The sequence below is a fragment of the Fundulus heteroclitus genome, unplaced genomic scaffold (genome assembly GCF_011125445.2).
Source record: "Fundulus heteroclitus isolate FHET01 unplaced genomic scaffold, MU-UCD_Fhet_4.1 scaffold_153, whole genome shotgun sequence".
In the NCBI taxonomy this organism is placed as follows: domain Eukaryota; kingdom Metazoa; phylum Chordata; class Actinopteri; order Cyprinodontiformes; family Fundulidae; genus Fundulus; species Fundulus heteroclitus.
Window position 1 is genome coordinate 140520 of NW_023396565.1, and position 26744 is coordinate 167263.

The 26744-nt window shown below is 39.5% G+C and overlaps 1 protein-coding gene across 1 annotated transcript in view; it reads right to left on the reverse strand.

Moving 5' to 3' along the window:
• The window catches only part of LOC118558734 (ladderlectin-like), a 39693-nt gene extending 13552 nt beyond the window's left edge, over positions 1 to 26141 (reverse strand). Inside the window, exons 1-2 of the mRNA XM_036129290.1 lie at positions 26095 to 26141; positions 26007 to 26024 (exon numbers count right to left, since the gene is read on the reverse strand). The gene's annotated coding sequence lies outside the window, so the exon portion shown is untranslated. The remainder of the gene's footprint in view (positions 1 to 26006; positions 26025 to 26094) is intronic.
• Between the last annotated feature and the right edge of the window lie 603 nt (positions 26142 to 26744).

The window sequence follows — 26744 nt, forward strand, 5'->3', positions numbered from 1 at the left end:
CATTTCTGCAATACTGAGGATATTAAAAAGGGGACAGACTCTTTAAGTTTTGATACAGCATTATCCGATAAAAATCTACTATAATGGAACCCTCTTTTGGGGTGGAGAACTCAGTTAGATTAAACTCAAATGTTATTAAAAAATGATCAGACAGGACAGGGTTGTGAGAGAATACTGTTAATTCTTCACAATCAATGCCATATGTCAGAACAAGGTCTAAAGTATGGAGCCGAGAGTGCGTCGGTTCGTGCACATTTTGAGCAAAACCAATTGAATCTAGGATAGTTTTAAAGGCTACACTAAGGTTATCACATTCAGTGTCAACATGGATGTTAAAATCACCCACTATAATAACCTTATCAGTATTTAACACCAAATCAGATAAGAAATCTGACAACTGTTGAGAATTAAAAATATATCTTAGTTGGGGTTACTGAGGAAAGCAGAGTTGGGTCTGTCTTTTCCTGCTCCAGCGTAAGATAAACATGGAGTTTTATTGTCCTGACGGGGTGGTCAGCAGGAGAGGGGGTCAGTCATCCTCCCTCTGTGCTTGCAGGAGGAGTTTTAAAGTTGATAAAAGGAATGTCTTGGTAAAACTTACTTCAGACAGACAGACTTATCCACCGCGGTGAGAACAACATCTTGTAATGGTATGTACTCTGTCTCCATATTTAATTTCTATGAATTAAATATGTATTCAAACCGTTCTACCTCTGATCAATGATTCCTTATTTTATTGTCAAATCTTAAACCGGGGTAAAAATGGGCCTTTAGTAGCGAAGCAGGATTAGGCCAATAATAAATAAATCACAATTTGGTCAGCCGTGACCCGGATTTAACATTAAAATGGAGGAACATTTAGAATTTGGGCACGAAGAAGTAATCACTTACAGCAAAACAGGGTCGACCCGAAAAAAAGTAAGGAGATTTTGATTCTCCTATTGGCTAAAGATTAGATGTAGGCTAAATCAAGTGTTGCTGTAAATGAGAAGCTTTCTTCTCAAAATATCAGAGGCTGAACGGTATAACTAGGTTTGAATGGAATTTATGTTGAAACCGAGAAATGACTGAATGGGATTTATGTGTTTGTTTACGTCAGAAAAACTTAGAATTGGATATTAACCTAAATGCCAAGAAGCCTTGAAATGGTGAGGCGAAAAATAAAATAAAACGAAATAAAAAAGATAAAAACATAGACAAAAAAAAAGGGATATGTTCTGGGATTGGCCAAACGACAACCAGACTGACAAACTGGTAATTTTATGGCTGAGGTGTGCGCTGCCTCTTGAGAATTAGGGACACTCAAAAAGTAGCAGGGAATAGGACGGCCGAGAATACGTAACATCTTTAAGTTGAGGCTAACAGCAGCAAGACCTTAAGAGTGAGCTGTTATAGAAAGATAAGAGATTAAAAAAGGGGCCCCAGGGAGACAATAGAAGTTTGTTTTCTAGTTTTCGAAAAACGGGGTTTTTCGAGAACACGACGATTAGACGAGGAGATTTTAACATAAGGAAACGTTTCGTCGAGTGGAAGGGTATTAAAAGGAGACCCTCTGCGCGCGCAAGGCTGTCTGTCTTAAATGTTATATTTGTTATGTCTTGTCTGATGTTTTGAATGTCTCGGTAATATGGGATCCATGGTTTTGAGAGAAGGAGAGATTGGTTGGACCCTGCAACTCAGCGGAGAGTGGGGGTGTGTATGTGTGTGTGTGTGTCTTCATGAGGGTGTGAATTTCTCCGCGTGCATGGGCCTCAAGATTAGAGCAATGACTGGGGAGCAGTTTAATTTTGTTAAGTAAAAGTGATAAGTAAAAGTATGGGTGAAAAACTAAGGGGAATTTGGGCATCATTAGAAAAAAGGTCGGTGCATTAATAATGTTTGTTAAAGTGCAGGAGAACTTTCAATGCAGTAAAACGTTTGAGGTATTGGCTGCAAGCTGTATGGGTGAGTTGCATTGGAGAGCATGAACAGCTGCATTTTGGTGAGTTCTGGAGAAAACTTTTTATTTTGAACTGTAGCCTAAAAGTTAGAAAGTGGTTAGAAGTTTGGAAAAGTTGTTGAAAATTTGGCTGAACATTGAACATCTGTTTGAGGCATTATAAATTGGGAAAACACAAAAAAGGGAAAATGCCTTCTGTTAGAGTGTAATTTTAACTAGCATTATCTATTGCAAAATAGTGTTTTAAAATGCCTAATGAATATATATACTTTCAGACATGAAATATAATTTGCGATTAAATAGTGATTAAATGGTTTTCATTGTTTGATAGCCCTAGTTATAATAGATAAATAAATAAATATAATTCATCAGACTTAAATCTGGCTGATTAATAGGGAGCAGAAAATAGCCACCCTATAAACTTTTGCTCGCTTGCAGGCCTGGGAAAAAACACAAGTAAGCAGAACTACACAGAGTTAGAAGTTAAGGTTAAACTGTACCTTAATAGTGTGTACAAACGGATATTGCGGTTAATTTGACAGATTTTGTTAACACTGCATTTAGTCATGAGTCAGTTTTGAAGTTATCCTCAAATGAAGCAGCTAAAATTGAGGAATTTATGACTAATGTTATTGGTTTGCATTGTTTTATTATAGATACTGATATTGCAGAACGGCAGAAACTAGTAGATTCAGAAAATATTACGGGATCATCGCAGGACGGTCCCCACATTATTCATTGTATGTAATCACATTTTCATAGTCCCACGAAATGCAGATGCCCTTGTCACACAGTTATTTAAGAACACAGGAGTTTTCTAGTTGTTCACTTGGTAACATGCAACTTCTGGTGAATAAACTCCCCAGTATCAGTGCTGGTGGTCGAACATGGCTGGCTGAATTACAAAATTTAACCAAAGGCTCACAACTGGCTCTCGGTGAGTTTAGAGCCATTTTAAGACTTTCTGTGTCTGCACCTGTAATAACGGATATTGAAAAGGCTGCTCAAACGTTTCATATGCCTGATGAAACTTTATTGTCTTCAGTAATTTCTTCCTTGGAAGTTGCAATTGTACAACACTTTTCATTGTACACATCAATTGAGCTTCCTAAATTTGACTGGGACCCACGACAGCGTCCTGCAGATTACATAACTCAAGCTGCAGAGACATGGATCAAACACACGGGTGTGGATCCTAAAACAAATTGCTCCAATCTGGGTGAATTATTTAGAGGGGCAGTTTTGGATGGGGTTCCTTCTTTAGTGTCCCTGCTTATGAAACAAAATCCTGATATACCTGGGTGTTCTTATGCTCGCTGGGAAACCTGTTTGATCGACTATTTGCATGTGGCTCAAAGGGAGGACAGGAAGTCGAAGCAGGACTTAGAGGACTTGCAACTTCAATTACTTAAATTACAGTTACTAGAAGCAAAGCGGAAAGTGACCAAGAGAAAGCAGGAGATGACACAAAGAACTGTCTCTGCGGGTGTATCGTGGTGCTCAGACCCTGACGGTTCTACCACAGTCTAATTTCATTCAAGGAGGGGGGCCACCTCCTCCGCTTTTCTGTTCTGTAGTTGATTCCAGATTTGCTGTTCCTGTGTATGGACGCGGATCTCATTGTGACAGTCAGTGCAGACATGGAGACAGGACCAGGAGACCGAGTAGACGGGGCGGACATGTCAGAACTTTTCGACCATCTACAGACATCTGCTTTAAATGTGGTCTCTCTGGGCACTGGGCCAGGGACTGTTTCACATCACTAAATCCTGGCAAGAAGTCCCAATACCACCTCACCTTCAAGAAGGTCAGTACCCCAGAAAAGGGATAACGCTCCCATGAACAATGTTTCCTCACCCTGGAGAAGTGGCCAGCGCTCATGAACAGCGCAGATCCCAAGCTGTCAAGGGAAGTGACTGTATGAATTTTTGCGCACATTGGAGCCACCTGTTTCATCAAACACTGAGTTGTGGACTGAGACTTTGTCACTGAGGTGCTTGCAGAGACGTTGCAGCGACCTACTGCCACACTGGGGGAAGAGATGTACAGTTCCATGCATGGAAGCCTTTGAATATGAAGTCTCACCTCCATCTCGAGTTTGCTTGATCTGTCACATGTCATTCCGGGTCCATCTCAGGTGCCGCAGCCTGGTATCAAACATTTTGTTAAGGTAATTCAGACTTCTATTTCTACCAATATTCTTTTGACCAAATTTAATGGAATGTGATTTCTAATATTTTTTCTGTGTCTCCAACTCTTGAGCTTCTAGGTAAATGGATTGGTGCAGGTAATAACTTCTTAAGGCAGCCGATTGGGCAGATACGAACACTACAGGTTTGCGGTTTTGAAAAATATACTACTGTCTCTTAAAATTTTTTACTATATAACTGATATGTTCCTTTTAAACATGAGTTTTAATTCTATTATGTCCAGGACCGTATTGCTCATAATTGACAGCAGAAGGTGTATTTTACCATCGCAATTATTAGCAGAAAATCCACTGGTGTGGGGATATTTTTCACATTTAGGGTTCTGTGATGCTGCATGCTCACAGCTGCATGCCATAAATTTACAGACTGGAAGTTCTTATCAGCTTCTATGACGCAGGGGACCTCTCACTAGCAGGCAAAGGGGTGATTTGGGTGAGACGTCTTGTTTCCTATTCATTGCAGAGATACACTTTTTAGGTTAAACGGATCTGTTAGGCTATCTCTTGATAACTCATAAGTATTGAGATTTTTCTATTGTACAATATAACTGTTGCATGCTAAAACTTATCAGATTTTCACCAGACTTTGCAGTTACCAGGTGTTTTATTCAGGTAAAACCCAATATTTTATCAGTATGTAAGTACCTTGGAACGTTCAGCATTCTCATACCATCAACTTGCTGTGAGCATATTAGTTTAGAATTATTATTTCAATGGGTACACTGATCTTATACAACTTTTTGGAGGACTTCTTGTAGATCTGTGGGATTATGAAATTGCATTAAGTTTTGATCTGAATCCGGGATATAGGGCAGTGTTTTTCATACTTCTATTCAGATAATTATTTGCAGTTAATTGATTCCCTGTGGTGACTAATACTATTCTTTGTTAATGTTTTGTAACAAAATTAATTTTGTTCCAAGCAGAGGGATATGACATAAACATTTATATGATAACACTATATCGTAAAGTTATATAGATCTTAAACTTTATATCAACCCTTGGCACAAGTAATTCGGAGGAAGGATTCTTGTGCAGGACACCACGGAGGTATGTAACTGCATTGTAAATCAGATTGTTTAAACAAAAAGAAACCCCCCACAAAAGACCTTACCCATGGCTCTCTGGAATGTTTGTTAAGTGACTCCCAAAACAGACCAGAACCATACATTACATTTAATTAGCGGAGTGTCAGACACCACGTATCTGCTAGAGATAGATTATATGAGGGGGTTCTTGGACAAAGGCTTAAACAGTTTAAGCAGGACAATAAAGTGAATGTTAAATTAAACAGAAAAACTACATAAACTACAAAAAACTGGATAAAACAGAGATAAACAGAGGGTAAAACTGGATTAAACAGAGGGTAACTTAATGCATATTTACATACCTCTCAACTTTTGACGACTGTTGGGAGTGAGATTGTTGAGATTGTTGACGGGGTTGGGTGCTGTTGGTCGATTGTTGACCGGGGGGGGGGGGGATGGGGGGGCGCTGTTGTTCCATTCATGACGGTCACTATTTCAGACGGACTTCGCTTTCATGTTACAGTTTGTAATAACACATGCAGACTTACCATTTAATTCGCACACGACGCGGACCGTACAACTGTTTCACTTTGGATGAGGGAAACTTGTTTGCGCGGCGGCGGTCCTTGCAGCTGTGTTACCTCTACTACTGGACGTGCGGAAACCATTGTACCGCAATTTGGTTCCGCCGTGACGCTAAGCGTCCGTACGCGTGCGTTTCAAGAGTGAGATTTTCATTGTAAGATTGAGATTTTCAAAGTAATGCGTGTGAGCGTGTGCAATTGATGAAATGCGTGTGTCACACGGTCAATGCGTGAGAGTTGAGAGCTATGCATATTTAGTTTACTTTAAAAACCATTGGTGTGTCAGGAAGGTTTGTTAAGGATTCAAAGCCACGTATATCTGTTGCAGTAAACTGGATCAGGATTTGTAACAACTGGATAAAATGATAGGAAAAAAATAGGAACTTTTTCGCAGCATACACATCTGAGTATGGAGGAAATGGTACAGAAGTGAGGTGTGGTGACTGTTGAATGGTAATCTTTAATCTTTAATCCAGAGAACATTCTGACATTCTTACAGGAAAATGTACTTTGATTTCAAATTAAATTAACTAATTTTGGATTCCACAGACATGGCGATTCCCACCGGAGGTATAAAGTTTTTGTGCAGGCATTCTTTTGCAGGACAATCAGAGGCCCAGCATCAGGAAAGAGGAATTGCAATAAAATGTATCATTAACTATTACATTTCTAAAATAGGTTTCTCATAGGCTGGAGGGGAAACAACAAGAAGGTTGGTTCAGATTAATGGGGAAAATTCTAAACACAATTGACTATAATTCTGTGCACAGACTACATTGAAATTGGGGTGAAAAAAGCTGTGAAGTGTTTTCTTGTGGGAGTGTTCAGTTAATTTCATTACAGGATATGATTCCATATGACTGAAAGGAGCTTTTCGGGACCGAAGTCAACCTCCGGAATTACAGGTAGCACACGACATTTGATATTTAAACGATTGTCGTGTAAGTTTCAGGTTGTATTGGAGACATAAAATTAGGAGAGTTCAGGAATGGGAGGGGGAGTCCACTGACCCCCGACTTCGACGGAGTGCACGCTAAGGTTATCGACAAGCAGATGTGGTGGGCCAGAGGTCAGGGGCCCATCAGACTCCAGGAGCCGTGTGTACCAGCCAAACAGAAGTTCCAGGAGACATCACCGGAACAACTTATCTTGCAGAGCCACCCACGGAGGGGCAGCTGGAATTTTATTTTGTTTTCGTTTTTTATTTTTAATAAAGATTAACATACAGTTCTGTGGAGACCGCGGTTGGAACACTGACTCTTTACACCATCTTCTTTAAAGGCGAGAAGAAGACATCTCCAGATGCAAGACATCATGACAACAATTGAATGCATTTTGTAAAAGAGAAAAAAGAAAATGAGAGTTTTTGTAATCACTGCATATGTCTTATAAGTTCCATATTCCTAAGGTGTTCAATATTAGTATCGTTAGAATCTTGGTTTTGTATTGCATGAAAATCTGTTTTTTATTCTGTGGTTTGATCTGAGTGTAGTGCTTTCATGGGTTATCTTTATTTCTAAGAAGCAATTTGTTAATCTAGGTTAGGACTCTTAAAGTCATAGTTAGATCATATAATAGTTTCTGGTAGTTGCACATTTATCTTAGCCTTGCACCTCTCGGATAAAGGTGCTTACTTTTCTTAATTCTAGTAGGTTAGAGATTCAGATAGGTTTAGTAGCTTTTTAGCTTATACTTGGGTTATTTTACATTTAAGGGGAACATTTGAACTTCATTTGATTTCATAAGTCGCCAACAGAGGGGACAGTGGGTTACAATATTACATCTTACTATTTACATTTTGTTTAAGGGTTTCAAGACATAGACTTAGTTTAGCCTAGTTATTGGTTTGATCTTTGAGGGATCAAAACAGAGGGGTTGTTGAGAATTAAAAATATATCTCAGTTGGGGTTACTGAGGAAAGCAGAGTTGGGTCTGTCTTTTCCTGCTCCAGCGTAAGATAAACATGGAGTTTTATTGTCCTGAGGGGGTGGTCAGCAGGAGAGGGGGTCAGTCATCCTCCCTCTGAGCTTGCAGGAGGAGTTTTAAAGTTGATAAAAGGAATGTCTTGGTAAAACTTACTTCAGACAGACAGACTTATCCACCGCGGTGAGAACAACATCTTGTAATGGTATGTACTCTGTCTCCATATTTAATTTCTATGAATTAAATATGTATTCAAACCGTTCTACCTCTGATCAATGATTCCTTATTTTATTGTCAAATCTTAAACCGGGGTAAAAATGGGCCTTTAGTAGCGAAGCAGGATTAGGCCAATAATAAATAAATCACCTGGTGGACGATACAAAACAACAAACAGAAGAGGTTTTATTGCTTTGCAGTTTGGATGAGGGAAACTGAGGGTTAAATGTTCAAAAGAACTGTAATTATTAGTTGGCCTGGGACTAATTAATAAATCAGACTGAAAGATAGTTGCCACTCCTCCTCCTCTTCCCACAGATCTGGGAATGTGGAAATTTGAATAACTGGAGGGGGTTGACTCATTTATACTAACGTAGTCCTCTTGTAGCCAGGTTTCTGTGAGACAAAACAAATCAATCTGATTATCAGAAATCAATTCATTAACTAACAAAGTCTTCGGAGGGAGAGACCTTATATTTAATAGACCACATTTAATTCTTTTATTTTTTGGCTCAAAGTGATCTGTATGGATTTGTATTAGATTTTTATGATTTGTTCCTTTTAGATCAGTTTTTGATCTGTAAAGTTTTGGCCGTGGGAAAGACACTGTCTCAATAGGATAATGGGTGGGTAACAGTACAGAAGCTGCAGAGAGGTGTGTTAAACTACGGCTCTGCTTCCTGGTCTGGACCCTGGGTTGTCAGCATTTAGGAGAACTAATAAATCCGTCCAGATTCCTAGAAAGAAGAGCTGCACCCTCCAAAGTAGGATTGAATGCCGTCTCTCCGGATCAGACCAGGTTTTCCCCAGAAAGTTCTCCAGTTATCAATGTAGCCCACGTCGTTTTCTGGACACCACCTAGACAACCAGCGGTTGAATGATGACATGGGGCTAAACATGTCATCACTGGTCAGATCAGGCAGGGGACCAGAGAAAATTACAGAGTCCGACATAGTTTTAGCAAACTCACAAACCGAAGCAACACCAACTTTGGTGACCTCTGATCGGCGTGACCGGGTGTCATTACCGCCAGCGTGAATAACAATTTTGCGGTATTTAAGCTTATCCCTAGCCAGTAGTTTTAGGTAGGATTCTATGTCGCCTGTTCTGGCCCCTGGTAGGCATTTAACTATGGTCCCTGGTTTCTTTAGTGCCACATTTCTCATTATGGAGCTGCCAATAATTAGGGTTGGCTCCTCAGCGAGACTGTCGCTCAGAGGGGAAAATTTATTAGAAACGCAGATGGGTTGGTGGTGATCTGGGGACTGTAATCTAGAGCTATGCTTCCTACGACCTGTCACCCAGCCAGCCTGGTTACCAGGCTGCTCGGGTGCTACTGCTTTAGGTTCGCTACGTGAAGTTACTCTATGCGGCTCCGTGCTAGCAAAAGAGCGGCTATCAGCTGGTTTTTCAACAGCACGGAGCCGGGTCTCCAATTCTGACACCCTCGCCTCCAAAGCTACAAAAACACTACATTTATTACATGTACCATTATCACTAAATGAGGCAGAGGAATAACTGAACATCTGACACAGAGAGCACCAGATAGGAGACTTAGTCAGAGACGGAGAAGCCATTATGAGGCTAAGGCTTGGCTAGCGCTAGGCTAACGCTAGGCTAAAGCTAGGCTAGCGCCCTATTATCACGCCAAAGAACAAACCGTGTGAAACACGAGGAGTTCCCAAACGTGATGAGCAGCCACAGACAATGTTTTAAAAGTGCTTATGTTTGGAAACAGATGTTACAGCAAAGAGGTTTAAAGATAAAAAGCGAGAGAGCCTGGAGCAAAGCTCCGTCGTTCACACAGCAACAACAGGAAGTGACACAATACGCCTTACCGCAAACAGGAAGTCCGCAAAAGAACTGACAAAATAATGTTTTGTTTAACTTGGGCTTTGCATTGTGAATGGATTGAAACACATGCCAAATGTTTTTAAATTCACTCCATGTTTTCCTCTTATCAGATCTGCAGTGAACAAGGATTCACCGGATTATTTTGATTATGACCAACCATTTTTGTTTTGTCTTTGGTTTGTTTTTGCATGTAAATAGTTCCTTAGCTTCTTTTTATCATCACCAGACAATACCTAACAGACAGAGGGTTATTTAATAAACATTAAGTAACTTTAAACAGTGTATAATTGAACAACAAAGGGTTTAAGCTGATAATTAAAATAATGTTTTGTCTGATTAGATGTGAAAAATAGTCCGTCTCTAACCCTATGCTTTTATTTTGAAAGCTACTCAAAGCCTCCGCGATAATCCGTGCTCCTGTAGACTCGAGCTTTCTCTCAGTTAGTCAACCCGATGCTGTGAAATATTCGGACCAACTGCACTATCTGCTGCTAACTGTGCTACTCTACTGCCAAATCCAACGCTTCTAAATCCATTAACAATGGTGAGAGATTTTACCCGCTACAGCTAGCTCCTTTGTACCCCAACCAGGCACTCAGCAGCTACTTCCTACAGGCTTGAGCTCAGCCAATAGGCAACAAGCTGAAGCGGTGACGCTTTTCCAAACACCACCCCATCTGTTTTTACATCTCCTTCACAGACACCTCCTTGAGCAAATGAGATACCATGGGTATCTCATTTGCTCAAGGTACCTTATCCCCAGAACTTCAGTTTCATGCCTTGTCTCCTATTTCCACAGAGTTTAACAACAGAAAAAGGGATTTGAAACTTCTTGTCTGTTTCTAATAGTTTAAAAGATGAACTAAAAAGAGATTGTGATTTTTTTGTTTGTTTTTCTTTTCCTTTCTTTTTTTGGTTACTGAAAGTGTTACCCATGCAGGTGCAAAATATTACTGTAAATGTTTTGTTTGGGAACTGGAGCTGCTGTCACTTCACTCAACGCTGACCGTGAACCCCCTGGGGAAGCTTTAGAAGAAAGGTCTGCTGCTCCACCTAGCTGGTTTGCCACTAGTAAAAAGTCTTCTGCCAGAGGTGCATAAGCTGTTAAAGTTATTCTACACCATCCCTGTGTCCACTGCAAGTGCTGAGAGGTGTTTCTCGTCCCTCCATCGTATCAAGACATATATGAGATCAACAATGACCCAGAAAAGACTAAATAGCTTGATGTGCGCCCACACACACAGGGATCTTTTGACCACAGTGGATGATTTGAGGATAGCCAGGGACTTCATCCAGCACAATGACAGACGGAGACAGTTTTTCGTGAATATTTAGAGCAGGGGTGAGTTTGACTTTTCTTTTTAAAGTATTTTTATTCTGTAAATATTTTGTTAGCTGTAATATAATGATTGTAAGTGGAAATAAATCCGGGGCGTGTGTGCTGCAACGTCAGAAAAAAATTTAAATAAAAATTCGGTGCCGATTTTAATTATACCATGGCAGACACATTTATCATGCTCAGGGACCACAGCCTATGAGAAAGCAATAAATTCTGGTGTCTAAAAATGGATTGGCTTGTCTTGTGTCATTGTTATGGGAGTTCTTGGTGGAATTCTAAACAATAGTAACTGAGTTCCCATCTTTACTAAATGACGAGACGGTGGTAATGACGTTCCAGCACCTTTATTGAGAAACAGAGCAGAGATCACATAGATGGAAAGTAATCGCACCCCACGGTTCTGCTGCGGTCTCCGTCTGCCCTGTCTCTGCCTGCCTCGCTTTTCGGGCTTCCCCTAATACTGCACCGTGGCCATGGTTTGAGACATAACAAAGACAGTCTATCATAGACAATAATCATTCTACGCAGCAATCAGCGTTGCACTCAGCAAACAGTGGATCTTATACACAACCATCATGTCTCCAGGTCTCCAATGTCCAAGTGGCGTGAGGCTATAGTGACTTCAGAATAATAATTCTTATAACATTCCTCTCTTTTTTTGATGATGGCGTTGTCAGCATCAAGACAAAACAAGATGGCCCATCACTTGAAAATGTGAACAAAGCACAGAGGAACTATTTCTGTAAACTCATAAAGTGGGACCCAAAAGGCTCCCATGTTGGAACCGGGCAGTGCTGCAACTTTTAGTACAAATCAACATGAATGCTTCAAAGATCTTTAACACACAAGATCAAAGGTTTAGCTTTTATCTACAATTTAGGGTTCATCTAATTAGGTAATGCCTGTTTTAGGTACCTATGCGCACATTATTTTAAATTTACATTAGACTAGATAAGCTAAACCTGTTCAGTAACCAAGGTCGAATCCGTCTTCTCTTCCCCACCCTGAATATCCTCCTACTCCTTTCTCCACTCACCCGTCCGATGGACAATAATCCACCACTCCAAACTTACAACACCAGGAGCAAAGGCAGGAGAGGTTCAGTGCGGGCAGGGGAACACCAGAAAACGCTACCCCTAGGGGGTAATAAAAACTGGCAAGGCCCCCCTCCCAGGGAGATCTGCTCTCGGCCAATCTGAGCCTGAAAACCCTGTATTGAATCTAAGTGTTAACATTACCAGCTAGTATTAAAGGATCTTTAGAGACAATCTGATCCTGGTTCTTCCTATATCAAATCAAAAGGTGCATAAACCATAGATCTTTGTGTGTCTGAAGCAAACAGTTTCCATTTTTTCATAAACCCATATTGAACAACATGATGTAACATTAAAGTGTAGATCTCATAACACAAAAAAATCAAACATGTGAGTCAGTGGAACAGAGCAGTTAAACAAACAGCAACACAATAGGAGAAGATTCCAAAATGTCAAGAACGCAAAGTTAAGGAAGCCTTCAGGCCTTACATGGCACAAGGCAGAAATTAATCTAATCGCGCTTAGGGTCTCTTCAGGCAACTCCTCGAGTTGAAGAATAAGGAATCAAAGTTCTCTGGCTTCTTCATCCCCAGTCCTCTTCTGGTTCCCCCTCTCAGGCTGGACAATTGAGCTGGATGGTAATAAGCGTTCAGTTCTGGATGGGGCACTGAGCATTTTATTTTGCATTTCTCTCTAATAAAACACTTTGTGAAGATGGTCTGCAGACACGAGTCCTTGTTCCCACTGGGGAACAGAAAAAAGGTGTAATTAGTGCTCTTATCAAAACCCCCAGTCATGTGTCATTTATTAAAACATCCTCCAAGCACTTTCACATTCAAGATATTTCTGTGCACAATTAATTAGCTCCCAGAATTCTTCAATTTAATTATTAGTTAAAAGTATAATCTTTAATTTTAAATGTATCTGCAGTAAAATCATAATAATTCTTAACAGAATGCTTTCAATGTGTGTCTTAACTGCTGTTGCCTGACAGTTGAAGTTCTCTGCAACATAATTTCATCAACATAATTGTTTCATGACATTTCCCATTTTATTTTGAAAACCCAACTGAGAAAAAGAAAGCCTTTCCCTGTGAAAGTTTCCCTCTTTCTCTCTCTTTTTTTTAAAGAAAGAAAGTGAGGTGCTGTTCTGCACAGAAAAGACAAAATATTTACACCATGCTGTTACTGTTCAAGGATGCCAAGGTTCTACAAAACAAAACAAAGCAGTGAGCAGGAGAGAACAGGAGCTTTTTGAAAATGTTATAACATTGTGGAACAACCAAAGCTACTTAAGCAAATCAGAATTAGTTCCCAAATTAATCCTAAAATAAAGTAAACCTTACATTGTGTACATTGTGATTATTTATTTATTTACCTTCTTAAACTGAGGATTGATGACTTTGATTAAGAAGTTCTTGGATGAACGCGTCTCTGTGTTCCTATTTGTCTAGGCCTCTGCAATCTGATCTATGATCTATGTATTCTGAGTGCCCGGTCAGGAAGGGTTAAGGTTCTCTGAAGCTTTCTGTTTTCAGCAACCCTGAAAACCCCGAATCCTTTACAGTCAGCGTTAGGTGTCAGGTAACCTGTGGGACCACCTTGTCGTCTCTCTGGTTCCACCAGCTGTGTCAAGTCCACAACAGCGTCAAACCACAGCAGCTCGTCCCTGGGTGTCATGCCCCAGGGGTCTCCACACCCCACTGTGTGTGTGGAACGTCTCTCGTTGTAAGGATCTCACCTTATGTCCCGTTCAAGATGTTCTTTACACAACAGGAGTTCCAATGTGGGGTGTCTTTACTGCTTTGATGTTCCTCAGAGAAAACCTTCAGTCACTGATACATCTTCAAGCTGTTACCCTTTTATCATCACAGCCCCCCAACCATCCTGACCAGATCCAAAATGTCCCCATAATTTAATCTAATTAAATGAATCTTACTTATTTTCTGTATGTAAGACAATAACCATTAAATTATCCTGATCTAAAAGCCCTCAGGTTAACAGTTAGCTAAAACTCAGTGTTATGTGTTTTTGTTCTAGCCGAGAGATATTAAATCTCTTAAATAATGTAACCATTGTACACTGATGCTTTAATCCTAAATTTACCCATGTTAATTAGTAGAATGTGTCATTATGCTAATTTTATTGCAACCTTATCCACTTTAGCCAGTAACCTTTTCTTTGCGTTTTATTGAAGCCTGCCAGAATAGCAGAAATCAGCTTACTCTAAGATGTTCATTAAATGAAATGCTATTTAATAGTTCAGATTACTCTATGTATATAGTGAAACTAATTAATTCATTTATTTATTCAACTGTTGATATGATACCCACTTAATTTATTAAGTTGCTCTCTAATTCAATCAAGCTGCTTCTTTAAAAGTTTTTTCACCTTTACATAATCTTGATGTGTTTCGTAATGTGTGTTTTGTTTTAATTGTGTACAACAAAATCTGAAGTGAAATGCATGGAGTCGTGTCTGCAGAACTCATCTGTGTTTTTGTCGAAGGTTGTCCGATGCCTCAGTCATAGTCCTTCATTGCTGAACTCATGTCTGTGTTCAGCAGCCCAACATTCTCCTTCCCTTCAAGAGTCCATCCTCCAGTCCTCACGCCTGCAAACAGAATTAATTCTGCCAGCATTTTTTGCCAAAGAAACGCTCCATAGGTTGAAAAGAAATTACAGCAAAGCAGTCACAAACATTTTAACTACAGTGTTCCCTCTAAAATGACAACCATAAAAGAAATAAAAGGATAAAAAACAAATAAATAAAACTTTGTCTCTGACAAAATAAAACTCAGAACTGGACCAGACTGAAGTCAATGACATCACCTTTTCTCCTTGTCCCAAGGATCAGTCCCCATGGCACTGCGGCACTGTTTCTGTATTCTCTCGCATCTGAGAATGTCTAAAATGAGACTAAATCTCCATGTTAGCACATTCGTAACATATTGACCAGGTTTCTTTGCAAAGAAAAAGAAGCAAAAAGATAGAGCTGTTAATAGCAGAAAGCAACAATTTTAAGACACCACCTTTCCCGCTGGAAGATCTTCTGGCATAACGTGGTCAAAACTAAGTATAATTTAGTGTCAAAATTATGACTCTTTACCGCACTGCTAAAACTGTCTTCTCAGAGCCTTCTGTTGGCAGAAAGGTGGCGTCTCCTTTAATCTGAAAGCAATAACTCAGAGAAAAACAAGAGTGTTAATAGCATGCAGTTAAAACCCTGGTTCCCTTAGTGCAGTGCTTCTCAAATGGTGGGGCGCGCCCCCTAGGGGGGGCGTGGTGCAATACCTGGGGGGGCGCGTGTGACCCTGGGGAACAGGCTTTTTTTTTTTTTTTTTTTTTTTTTTTTTTTTGGCCGTACTAGTAGGGGCAGTGGCGCTCTCATTGTTACTTTTGTCACGTTTGCGACAGTGCAACATTTTACGACTTACAGGTTTGCCTTGGTTACCAGTGTTGAGTCAACAGAAAGCTCCGTCTGCGTTCTGTCTACAGCCTCCGTTATTCAACAAAACAACCGCCAACATGAAAAAGTTTTTAACAGGGATGAAAAGGAAAGCGGAGAGAGACACAGATAATGAGACGAAAGAAAGTCACCCGAAAGCTAAGACGAGGAAATACGACGAAGCGTATTTAGCGCTTGGCTTCACGGTGACTACAGTTGGAGAAGAGGAAAGACCGCTGTGTTTGGTCTCTAAAAATGCTCGCAGCGGACAGCATGAAGCCAAATAAATTAGCGCGTCACCTAAATACGTTACACCCCAATCACGCCAATAAGCCGCTAGAGTTTTTTCAGCGAAAACGTGCTGAATATTGCCAACGGTTATCCCGCTTTGTGAAGGCTACTTCAGTAAACCATTGAGCGCTGTTAGCATCATATAAGGTGGCGTACCAAATTGCGCAGTGCAAACAGCCCCACACCATAGCAGAGGAGCTGATACTGCCTCCTCATTTTGATCAAAAAAAGAAAGAAAAAATGAGCACAAATTGTTTAATTAATTTTGGTTTTGTAGGTTCAAGTGTTTTATATATTGTGCTCCTGAGTTAATGTTGCTGAAATGAATATACATTAGTTATTATTTTTATAGTATATACTATATATAGTATATATATAGTATATAGTTTTTGTAGTTTATTAGTTATTATAATAATTAAATATTTATTGATCTGATTTAATTTTGCAATGGTGCAATTAGTATGTCAAACATGTTTACAGTTTAAACAAGGATTTATTTATTTTTAATTTCTTAAAACACGATTTAATAAAGTTATTCTTTGTAAGTTTGACCATATGTCTTTCTTTTTTTCTTTAATGTTAATAAGGATAAAATGTTACGCAGGGATGGATAGTCAGGGTGGGGAGTGGGGGGCGCGAACAGTTTTCTTCTTGCTAGGGGGGGCGTAACAGAAAATAATTGAGAAGCACTGCCTTAGTGTCACTTTAACGTGATGTTGTTCTTAGATCTATTCTCACCTTTCCTTTGAAACTTTGTTCAAAACACCTCCAAAAGAAAGAAAGAAAAAAAAGAAATTAACCAAAAAACTAAAACAAAATTGTCTTGCAAGGAGCACAATTATGTCTTTTCCAATATGACATAGGGTTTTTGACTTATTACAAACTTTTTTGATATCCTTCTGGTCCTTTGACCATGTGTATTTGCTATTAGTAATACTTTTATTCATATATAACTTTTCAATCTAAATTGGTCAAGGGTGAAACTTTAAAGCAATGATTTTCTCTTTTAGGTTTTTGACTTTTTAGTGTTTTTCTGTAAATGATAAGAGTTTTCCCCGTAATTCAGCACATTGAGAAGGCTACCCAAAACAAACCGATATTAGAATTAGAATTAGAATTTAACCCTTCAGAAGCTGGCTTTATTTTATTTCTCCCCCTGACATAGTTTTCGTGCTCCCAGGCCAGAACACACAGACCCAGCCTCGCCATAAGCATTCAGATGTTTACATCATGGTCAGATTTGTTTATCATATCTTTTGTCCTGTTTCAGGTTAAACTGTCCCTCCGAGGATCACCTCAGCTCAGCATAACTAATAACATCAGATGATTTTGTAACTGATGACACGTGTAACGTGGCCTTCTGATACTCTGACGGTTTTCAAAATTCTAATTAGTTGCATTCAAATTTCAAGTAAAAAGAAATAAAATAAATGAAAACCCTTAGAAAAGCAACCATTTTTAGTTTCATACAATTTGTTCAAAGCCAAAACACAGTTTTTTTACATACATTTAAATCAAAGATCATGTATATCTAAACTTCTTTCACATGGACTGGTTTGTGATGAATCATTATTATTACAAGCAATGAGAGCTCAGTAATTTTAAATAACTTTAGGGCTAAAAACAAGGTATAGTATCTCTGCCTAAATTTGTAAAACAGTAAACTGAACAAGCTTTATGTAAAGCTTATTACCAGTTCCAATTTACTAACAAAGCTGAAATATTTCCGTTCAAGCCATGTTAATCTCTCCTTGTATCTATTTAATTTTGTCTGGATATTTAATGTGAAAAAACAAACGTTGTTATTGAAGTCTCTCTTTCTTTACCTTTTGTTAACGTAGTCCATGCTTAAAATGTCATTTGAATTACGGAGCTGCAGTTCTCCCAAAACAAATCAACATTTTGAAACCATGAACATTAATTTTAACCGAATTAATTCCCACAGATGAACGTTTAGTTACATGCGATACATACATAGTTACATAGAAATGATGACATTCAGACAGACAAACACGTGCAGGCCTGCTTTTTTCACTATCTTACACAGATCTGTGTTTTTCATATTTTTTAAACGTCTATGGCAATGCCGAAAGATGTTTTCAACGTGTTAAATTCCCGCTTAGTTTAAAAGGTGGAGAGCGTGCGCTGGCTACGACCCCCGAATGTTTCGTCCACACACAGTTTTACGCTTCAGTCCCGCAAGAATACAACTCTGTGTCACGCAGACACCTGGACGCTTACCCATTTTTGAAAGTTATATGTCGTTATTAGCAGTTCAGAACACTTTTACCCATAACTGAAGTGTATCTTGTCAGTCCCCCTGTAAATGCTTCCCCGGTGCAACGTCCTTTTAGTTCCATTTCCGTTTCCTGTTTTTATTAATTTTATTCAATTTTTGCTTTTCTTTTTTTCTCTTAATTTTATTTTTATTATTTAGTAGCAGTACTGCAAGAAAATAAAATAATAGTAATAGTAATGATAACCCCTATGTGAGAAATGTCCATGTTTAATCAAATCATTTCAAATCATTTATGCATGTCATGCTTCTGGGCCCCTATTTTTTCAGCATGAAATCGAACGTCCCACCCTGGGGCTAGGCTTGACCCTGAGAAATCTGCCTTTGACCCATTACACGGACTCTTCTGCATCCAGCCTTTTTTTTCATTTATTTTTATTTATTTTATTCTTTTTTTATTATTATTTCTACTTGTCCTTGGCACGATCGACCAACTAAAATGAAAGGCCTCACATCTGATGGTCGCCTTTTTGGTATAATGGTCAAGGTCCCCACTTATCAAAGCTGCGAACGTCTTTGCAACAGTCAAGAACTTAAGCATCCCTGCCGCTTTCATCCACAACAGAAGTGGACAGCCTCTTGTAAAAAACCAAGACAAAAGGACTTTAATTGACCAGCTGCAAACTGCTCAGCCGATCACCCGTTCTCCAGGTGAAAATCACTCTGCCCCTCCTCCTCCCAGTATGAGAGTCCGCATTTCAGCTGAAAACGTATTTTAATTAAATTTTGAATTTTAGTTTAATGTTAAAACCTTAGTCACTGTTCTGTGTTGCGCATCCTGTTTTATATAATATAATTAATTATTTCTACCGGCTTTTACTTTTACTACCTTTTAGGTTTACAGTTTTAAATTTGAAAATTTCTTGAGGTATTCTTTAAAATGGGGTTTAAATTTTAAAAGCTTGCAAGCATTTTTGAGCAATTGCGTTTGTTTTTTTAAAAGAGCTGGAAAATAATCCCCTTACCGTCTCATGAAAGAAAGGTTTGGATGTTAGAGCCGACGTCCCAGATACGCTCCGAGACCAGGAGCTCCTCCACATCCCTTGAAAATCCATTTGGGGTACCAGAGGCCGGATAACCTCTTCGGGCCGGCCAAAGCAGCTCCTGTCCTCGGACTCCCCGGCCCGTCGGTCGGAGATCTTGTTCGTTGACGCCAAATTGTTATGGGAGTTCTTGGTGGAATTCTAAACAATAGTAACTGAGTTCCCATCTTTACTAAATGACGAGACGGTGGTAATGACGTTCCAGCACCTTTATTGAGAAACAGAGATCACATAGATGGAAAGTAATCGCACCCCACGGTTCTGCTGCGGTCGGCGTCTGCCCTGTCTCTGCCTGCCTCGCTTTTCGGGCTTCCCCTAATACTGCCCCATGGCCTTGGTTTGAGACATAACAAAGACAGTCTATCATAGACAATAATCATTCTACGCAGCATTCAGCCTTGCACTCAGCAAACAGTGGATCTTATACACAGCCATCATGTCTCCAGGCCTCCAATGTCCGAGTGGCGTGAGGCTATAGTGACTTCAGAATAATAATTCTTATAAATGTCATGTGACGCTAATCAGTTGCGTGATCAAGGGCATGCTGGTGTTTTATGTGTATGTTGGCACGTGCGTATGTGATGGGTAGTGGTATTGTGAGTATTGCCTGATGGGCCCGACCAATTTGAAATGCGTTCCGCAGTCCATGGGTTTTGTATTTCAGTATGACATTCTCTGTTTATAGTGGTCTTTAATATTAAAGTCGTCAACGTTGAGTTTTTCTTGACTTCCTCAGAGAAAACCTAATTTCTCCTTGCCCCTGAACCAATCACCGAAAACAAGGGCGTTCACTCCCCTCGAGTTAGCACAGCTAGATCCTGGTCTTCTGCAGAGTCACAGGAACGGGGCTGGCCCTGAAAAAAGTGCTCTTGAAACACTCATAAGTGAGCGGAGCCATCCGCTGCATGGCCATCACGAGCCAGTGGAACTGGGCCTAAGGGCAAAAGGGAGAGAAATTCAAAGACAGAGAAAAAGACTGGAAGAGAATATGTAGAAAGAAAAAAAGAGAAGACAATGAGTAAAAGGGACTGAGGTTAAATGGGAGAGAGTCAACATGATCAAGGGACAAAGAAAACACAACCAAACTTCCATATCAATATAGACCATCAGAGAGATTTTGAATTTCTTGTGAATTCAGCACCGGTGACCCACTCAGTGATAGGCATGGAAGGAAAACTTCCCCCTCTCTTTGCTGTGTTGTTATTTACAACCACAGAGAGAACATGGACCGTGGGGCAAAGTCAACGTTGCAAATGTACACTTGTACTTCGTACCTTATCTATATAATCATTGTCAGGGTTCTCTGTGTTTTGGCTGCTCTAACTCTACTCCTCAGGTGTGTCTAGTTGGCTGAGGAGGCGTGGTCCACACCTGCAGCTCGTTGCAGGCGGCTTCCTCTGGCGTCTTAAGCAGAGCGCTGACAGATGGAAGACGCCGGAGCCTTAACCAGTCGTGGTACGACGTGGCCTCAGTCCCAACTCTCGGAGACCAGCTTGTGAGTTTTTGTTACTCTTCATTTTTGGATTAATTTTTGAACCTCTCTGTTGCTTCAGATTTTGGTGCTTGGATGCACTCACCTGTCTTGACGTCTCGTCCGAAGAAACAGACCAGCGGAACCTGCCTGCTCAGATTTTGCTCTGGCGCTCCCCTCATACTTCCTGGAAGTTACCCAGCGAGGCCTGAGATCCCCTCTCCCGGGTTCTGTTGGTTCTGTGTTCACTCTGGTCAATCCATCTGTCAACCGTTGCCGATGAGGCTCGCTCAGGATTCCTCGCCAGCTACATCAGCCGCCCTCAGCCACTAGCCGCCTATCTCCAGCAGAGTAGTATCATAGAGTTCTCCTGACGCTACTCCTTCCCGGTTAGGTCCGCCCAGCCTAATGGTAAGCTGCGCTACTTCTAGCAATTCTCCGGGTTCTTCCTTCAGAGTACTCACTCACTCTCTCTTGCAGACTTTCCAGCCGTGATGTTCTGACCCAGCCGATTCACCTGTAGTTCCGTCCGTAGACCTGCCTGTTTTTCAAATAAAATATCTTAAAACTGTGCATTGCCTCTCGTTCGTATCTGCATGTGGACTCGTCACCTGAAAACCATGACAATCATAAAATTCCATATGAAATATGTATTAAAAACTAAACTCTTTCGGCTATCAGGGCAGGAATCATCCTTGAATGATGGCATTAATTGGTATTTTTTATATATTCACAAAGCTTTAAGATAGTCATTGAGCTGATTATGAAAATAATGTTTTGTCTGATTAGATGTGAAAAAAGTCTGTGGCTAACTGTATGCTTTTATTTTGAAAGCGACCAACTGCACTATCTGCTGCTGACTGTGCTACTCTACTGCCAAATCCAACGCTTCTAAATCCATTAACAGTCGTGAGAGATGTTACCCGCTACAGCTAGCTCCTTTCTATCCCCATAGACATCATATACGTAGATGCGTCGTTTGGCGGGTTCTGCCTATGCTGCGATGCGTCAGAGCGTCCGCCATGTTAGATGTGGCAAATCTGCAACTACTCAGTCACTTAAACAGTATCAGAGGGACTTTAATCTCAGATTATACTTTGTATTCGTAATATTTTTATTTTTGTAATATTACAAGTTTATTTTCATATCCCTTTAGCTTGATTCTCCTGAATTTATTCTCGTAAAGAATAAAAATAATTAAAATAATCTAACCTGGCCCTATTACTCCAGGAGTAATACTCCCCCAAAAAGTCTGTTCCTAAAGGTTCACAACATATAGATATGTATAGACAGCTATAATCTTGGCCTATAGTTATATATAATCACACAGCTATTTATTTGGCTTATTTGTAATACTTGAAAATCTATATATGCACATTTATGTCTAAATACAATAGTCTGTACTGTATGCAAGCTAAAAACCTTGAAAAAGAATGGTCTTGCACAGCTTTTTTCTAGTGTTGCCACTCTGCAGCTTTAGTGTGTCCAGTTTTGCAACATAGTGCAGCCTTAGTTTATAGAAGGCAGATACAAGTAGTGAAATCAGCCCGAATACATTTCCATGCAGCACAGGAATGAGGCATCTTCTCTGATCCACGTTCACTACAACAGGACTTAACTTTTTTCTGCCACATACAATATGGCGGTGACGGTGACGTGCGATCCTGCGCCCAATGATACGTCTATGTATATAATGTTTATGTCTATCCCAACTCAGCCAATAGGCAACAAGCTGAAGCGGTGACACTGTTCCAAACACCGCCCCCTCTGTTTTTACATCTACAGCTGCACAGTCGTGCATGTAGGATGGAGTATAAAAAGACAAAGTGGGAAAAGTCCAAGAGGAAAAAGAGGGGACAGTAATAAGGGCTGGAAGAAATCTATTGGGTAAGAAAATGCCCTAAATATATACTGGAGGTGCAAATATGTCAGTGTGTAAAATTTAAAAGGATAATACAATTTATTTTAAATATATTTGGTTTCAAATAAATAAAAAAAGGAATGGAGGAAAAATAACATGTAGTAAATATACAAAGAGTGAATAACGACTCAGGAAAGACTGATGTCTGAAAATGAGTGTTAAATAAAAGAGGTGGGGGGAAAAATCATGTGAAAATAAAATGTTCAAGCAAAATGGATGATTGAAAAAAAGTGGTTTAAATTAAAAAGGGGTGGGGGAAAATACACTTCTCATAATTACACTAGGAGAAAATAAATTGTTCACAAAAAATTAATGATTGAAAATGGGTTGGTTATTTAGAAAGGTGTAAGGAAAAAAAATCACTTGTTATAAATGCACAAAAAATAAATAAAGAGTTCAAGAAAAACAGATGAATAAAAACGAGTGGCTTAAATAAACGACATGTACTAAAGTTATAAAGATAAAATACGGCGGAGATGTTCATTGGTAACTTATTAATTGATCAACTATTGAATGAATGTGTTCTATTTATCATTTTTCTGCCTTTAATGGCACACAATTTTATATTTTAGCTACTTGTTGGCATTGTATTTATTTTTATTGAGTCATTTTCGTTATGTCTGTATGTGTTCTGAATTATGGCAGGATTGGTCCTCCATATCGCACCTCATCTGGAAACAACCTTGGACCTCCTTCTTGCTTTCCCTGACCAGTATTACACGTGAGAACAGTGAACCCTTCACTTCATCCAATATTGTAAAACAGGGTTTTGAAGCTACCAGATGGTTTTTAATAGTTTAAACGATAAACTAAAAGGAGATAATGTTATTTTCTTTTCTTTTCTTTTTTGGTTACTGAAAGGGATAAAAAAAAGTTAAGTCAGTGGCGTTTACCCACACAGGTGCAAAATATTACTGTAAATGTTTTGTTTGTGTGCAAAGGTGAAATAAATATATAGGTAAAAATTCACAAATCAAAGGTGGGAAATAAACCACACACAATCATTTTCATGCTTCAAAGGTTTATTTTTGCAAGGCCAAAGAAACTAGAAAGTTTTTGAAGAAATTTAGCAAGGTGCCTGCCACTTGGTGCGTACCGTACCATCAGAAATAGCAACAGGAAGCAACACTGCGAATTTCAGCTTCCTACGGTCTTCACAGCCCCCGCAGCGGCCGTTGAAAGGTGCCATGTTAAGTTAATGGACCTTCTAGGAGCCTCTTGCTAGCAGCGTTGTCATGGAGACTCACTGACAGCCCTCTCTCTGTCTGTAAAGGCAGAAGAACCCTGGCTAAGCAGAAGTTGATAGGACCTTCCTAAAGCTACTTCTGGTTAGCAACATGCTAACGGTTAGCCGCTAGCATGGTTGTGTTCAGTATCACCGGGTGATGTTACTCTGTTAGTTTGGTTGAAATCCTGTACTGAGAAGTGCCTACAAAGAGAGAAAATCCTAAAATTCACCAAATCTGTAAAGCAGAAGTTTGTAGGAGCTTCCTAGAGCTACTTCCGGTTAGCAACATGCTAACTGTTAGCCACTAGCATGGTTGTGTTCAGTATCACCGGGTGATTGTACTCTGTCAGTTTGGTCCAAATCCTGTAAAGGGATGTGCCTCAAATAGGGAGAAAATACATCATGTATAACGTCGCCACGGTAACCCAAAATGGCGGGTGGTACAAAAAATACTTAATGGGATCAGCACACATGTTTTGATATTCACACTGTGGGGATTATAATACAAAACTCCAAGTCCAAGAAAGTTTGTCTTAAATTAAATTTTTTATACCCAGTCTGCTCTAATTAGAAAGAAGAAAACCAGCTGCTGTTTATCTGTGGCTTCATTCACTGGGTAACATTAAAGAGAAATTATATTAGGTCAAAGAAGCAGAAAGAGTTTTTAGGATAGCCACAAGGTTGTAAAAAGGCAGGTTAACAGAAACATGTAACAATGATCTTCGACCGGATTCTGTTTTAGGCATTTTTGTTAACCTCAGACTGATCAGACTTCCTTGGCACAGACAGAAGGAAGACGGACAGAACAGGTCTGGTCATCCCAGCACTTTTCACCTTTGATTAAGAGAACAAATCAGTCAACATCACAGAAACAAAATCATAATTATGGGAAAGGTTGATATACTGAAACATTTTATGTCCCCCCAAAAATCAATATAAGCCTATGAAATTAATCTAATAAATGTGTATGGTTTATAAAAAGTTTACGTAAAGGCTAAACCAGTCATTTTACCATCTAAAAAAACAGTCATGTGAGACGTTCCTTTACCAGAATATTTCATCTGCAAACAGTGCTGATTGTTTCTCCAATTATTAGGCTCTCCGGGACACCAGTTTGTATAGTGCAGAGGGCTTCCATCACTCCAAAACCAAACGCTCGTCTGAAAGAAAGAATTCAGTAGATGACATGTTTCATCAAATGTTTCACAAAATACTTAATATATAAACTTTACTGGTTAAAATACCTCCTGTGCGTTAGTGCCTCCAATCCATGTTCTTCCAGACCCGTAAGTTGCCATTCTTATCACAGACTGAACCTGATGGTACTCGCTCGTGTCATGAACTGATGCCAGGTTTGCTCCCATGGACACACAGTGTCTCTACAGACAAACACACCATGATGTGGTGAATTAGTAGCTGGGTGTTGTTCATAAAGAACTTTGAAAAAAGGGAGTGAAAGAAAATGAAAGCACAATCACCTCAGCTCTAGCCCAAGACATGGGTTTGGCAACATAGTGAAAGCAGCGATTGTTGATTGGAGACCAGCCGGGAGGACAAGAAGATCTCTGGACCAAGTCAACTGCTTCTGATGATAAAAAGATGGAGATTCTCGGTTAAAGAAAATTTATGTTCCATTAGTCTTGTATTGACTTTATTTTGTGACAGGTTATGACATCCTGTCACAAAATAAAATCTAATATAATAAAAGAGATTGCATAGTAATAATAAAAATAAGGTTAAATTAGTTAGTCACAATCAATAATAAAACAACTTAATTTGTTTTGTTTAAAATGATCTCTCAGTTAAAGCAAAGAACCCAGAGACACAGTAGTTTGCATGTTGTTTGCAAGCATCAGAGAATACATTTTAAGATAAATCTACTGCATAATCTGAAGATGACACAAGGAGACACAAATGTTCTATTTATTATGGATTAGTTAGGGTTCCTAATCCTCACTCTGAGGAAATAAAACAATGACAAAAAAGACCCACTGACCTGGATCAGTGGAACCATCATCTGGTTCAGCTGTGGACATTATAAACAGGAGTTAGTGAGATTATTTGTGTCTTAGTCTCGCTACATAAGTTGAATACTTAAGAAATGCTCACGGTCAGCTCTGGTCAGAGCCATCACAGAGAAAACCAGGACACACACAGCCAGCAGCTTCATGATGACGTGATGAGATGATGCAGATTTGAAAACAAGCAAACATGTTAAGCATTCAATCTCATAATGGAATGAAAAAGATCAGCAGAAATGTTATCAGCCAACCTGATGCAGAATGATCTGTTTCCTGAATCAGCCAGCACCAGCTTGCCTTGACCATGGAATCACAGGCTACTTATACAGCTTCTAAACATGCAATCCTCCACAAAATGAGGAAATGACACAAATTAATTCTATAGAATTTCACTCCTTGATCAGATCTGGTTCTGAACTTGTTTAATAATCCAACATAGACCAAAATCCAAACCTTATAATTTGTGCCTGTCATGGCTGTGAAGGTTGTTGTGCAACTTTTACAGCCATGTGCAAAACTAATGGTGCAAAAAGGCATTTGTATGGAAAAGTATAGTGCAGTACAAAATAATATGTTTAAAAATGCTGTAAACATTGAGTTATGTGCTATTCAAATGGATAATGTTTGGCAGCGTTGGTAGTGCCAAAATAATGATGCAAATGTGGTGCAGAGTCCAGTATAGAGTTAAACAGTCTGATGACAAGAGGGAAACAGGGACCAACACTTTTCATGTTGACAAGTGTGAAAGCTGATACAAACTTTAGTTCAGTCCACCATGTTTTTACACTATAGACATATGATAAACCTTAAAATTCCCAAATAGACGAGTTTAGTGATTGCTGGTTCTCTCTGTTTTGTATTGGTGTCACTTTTTAAAATTATACTACAGATTTTTGCTCTG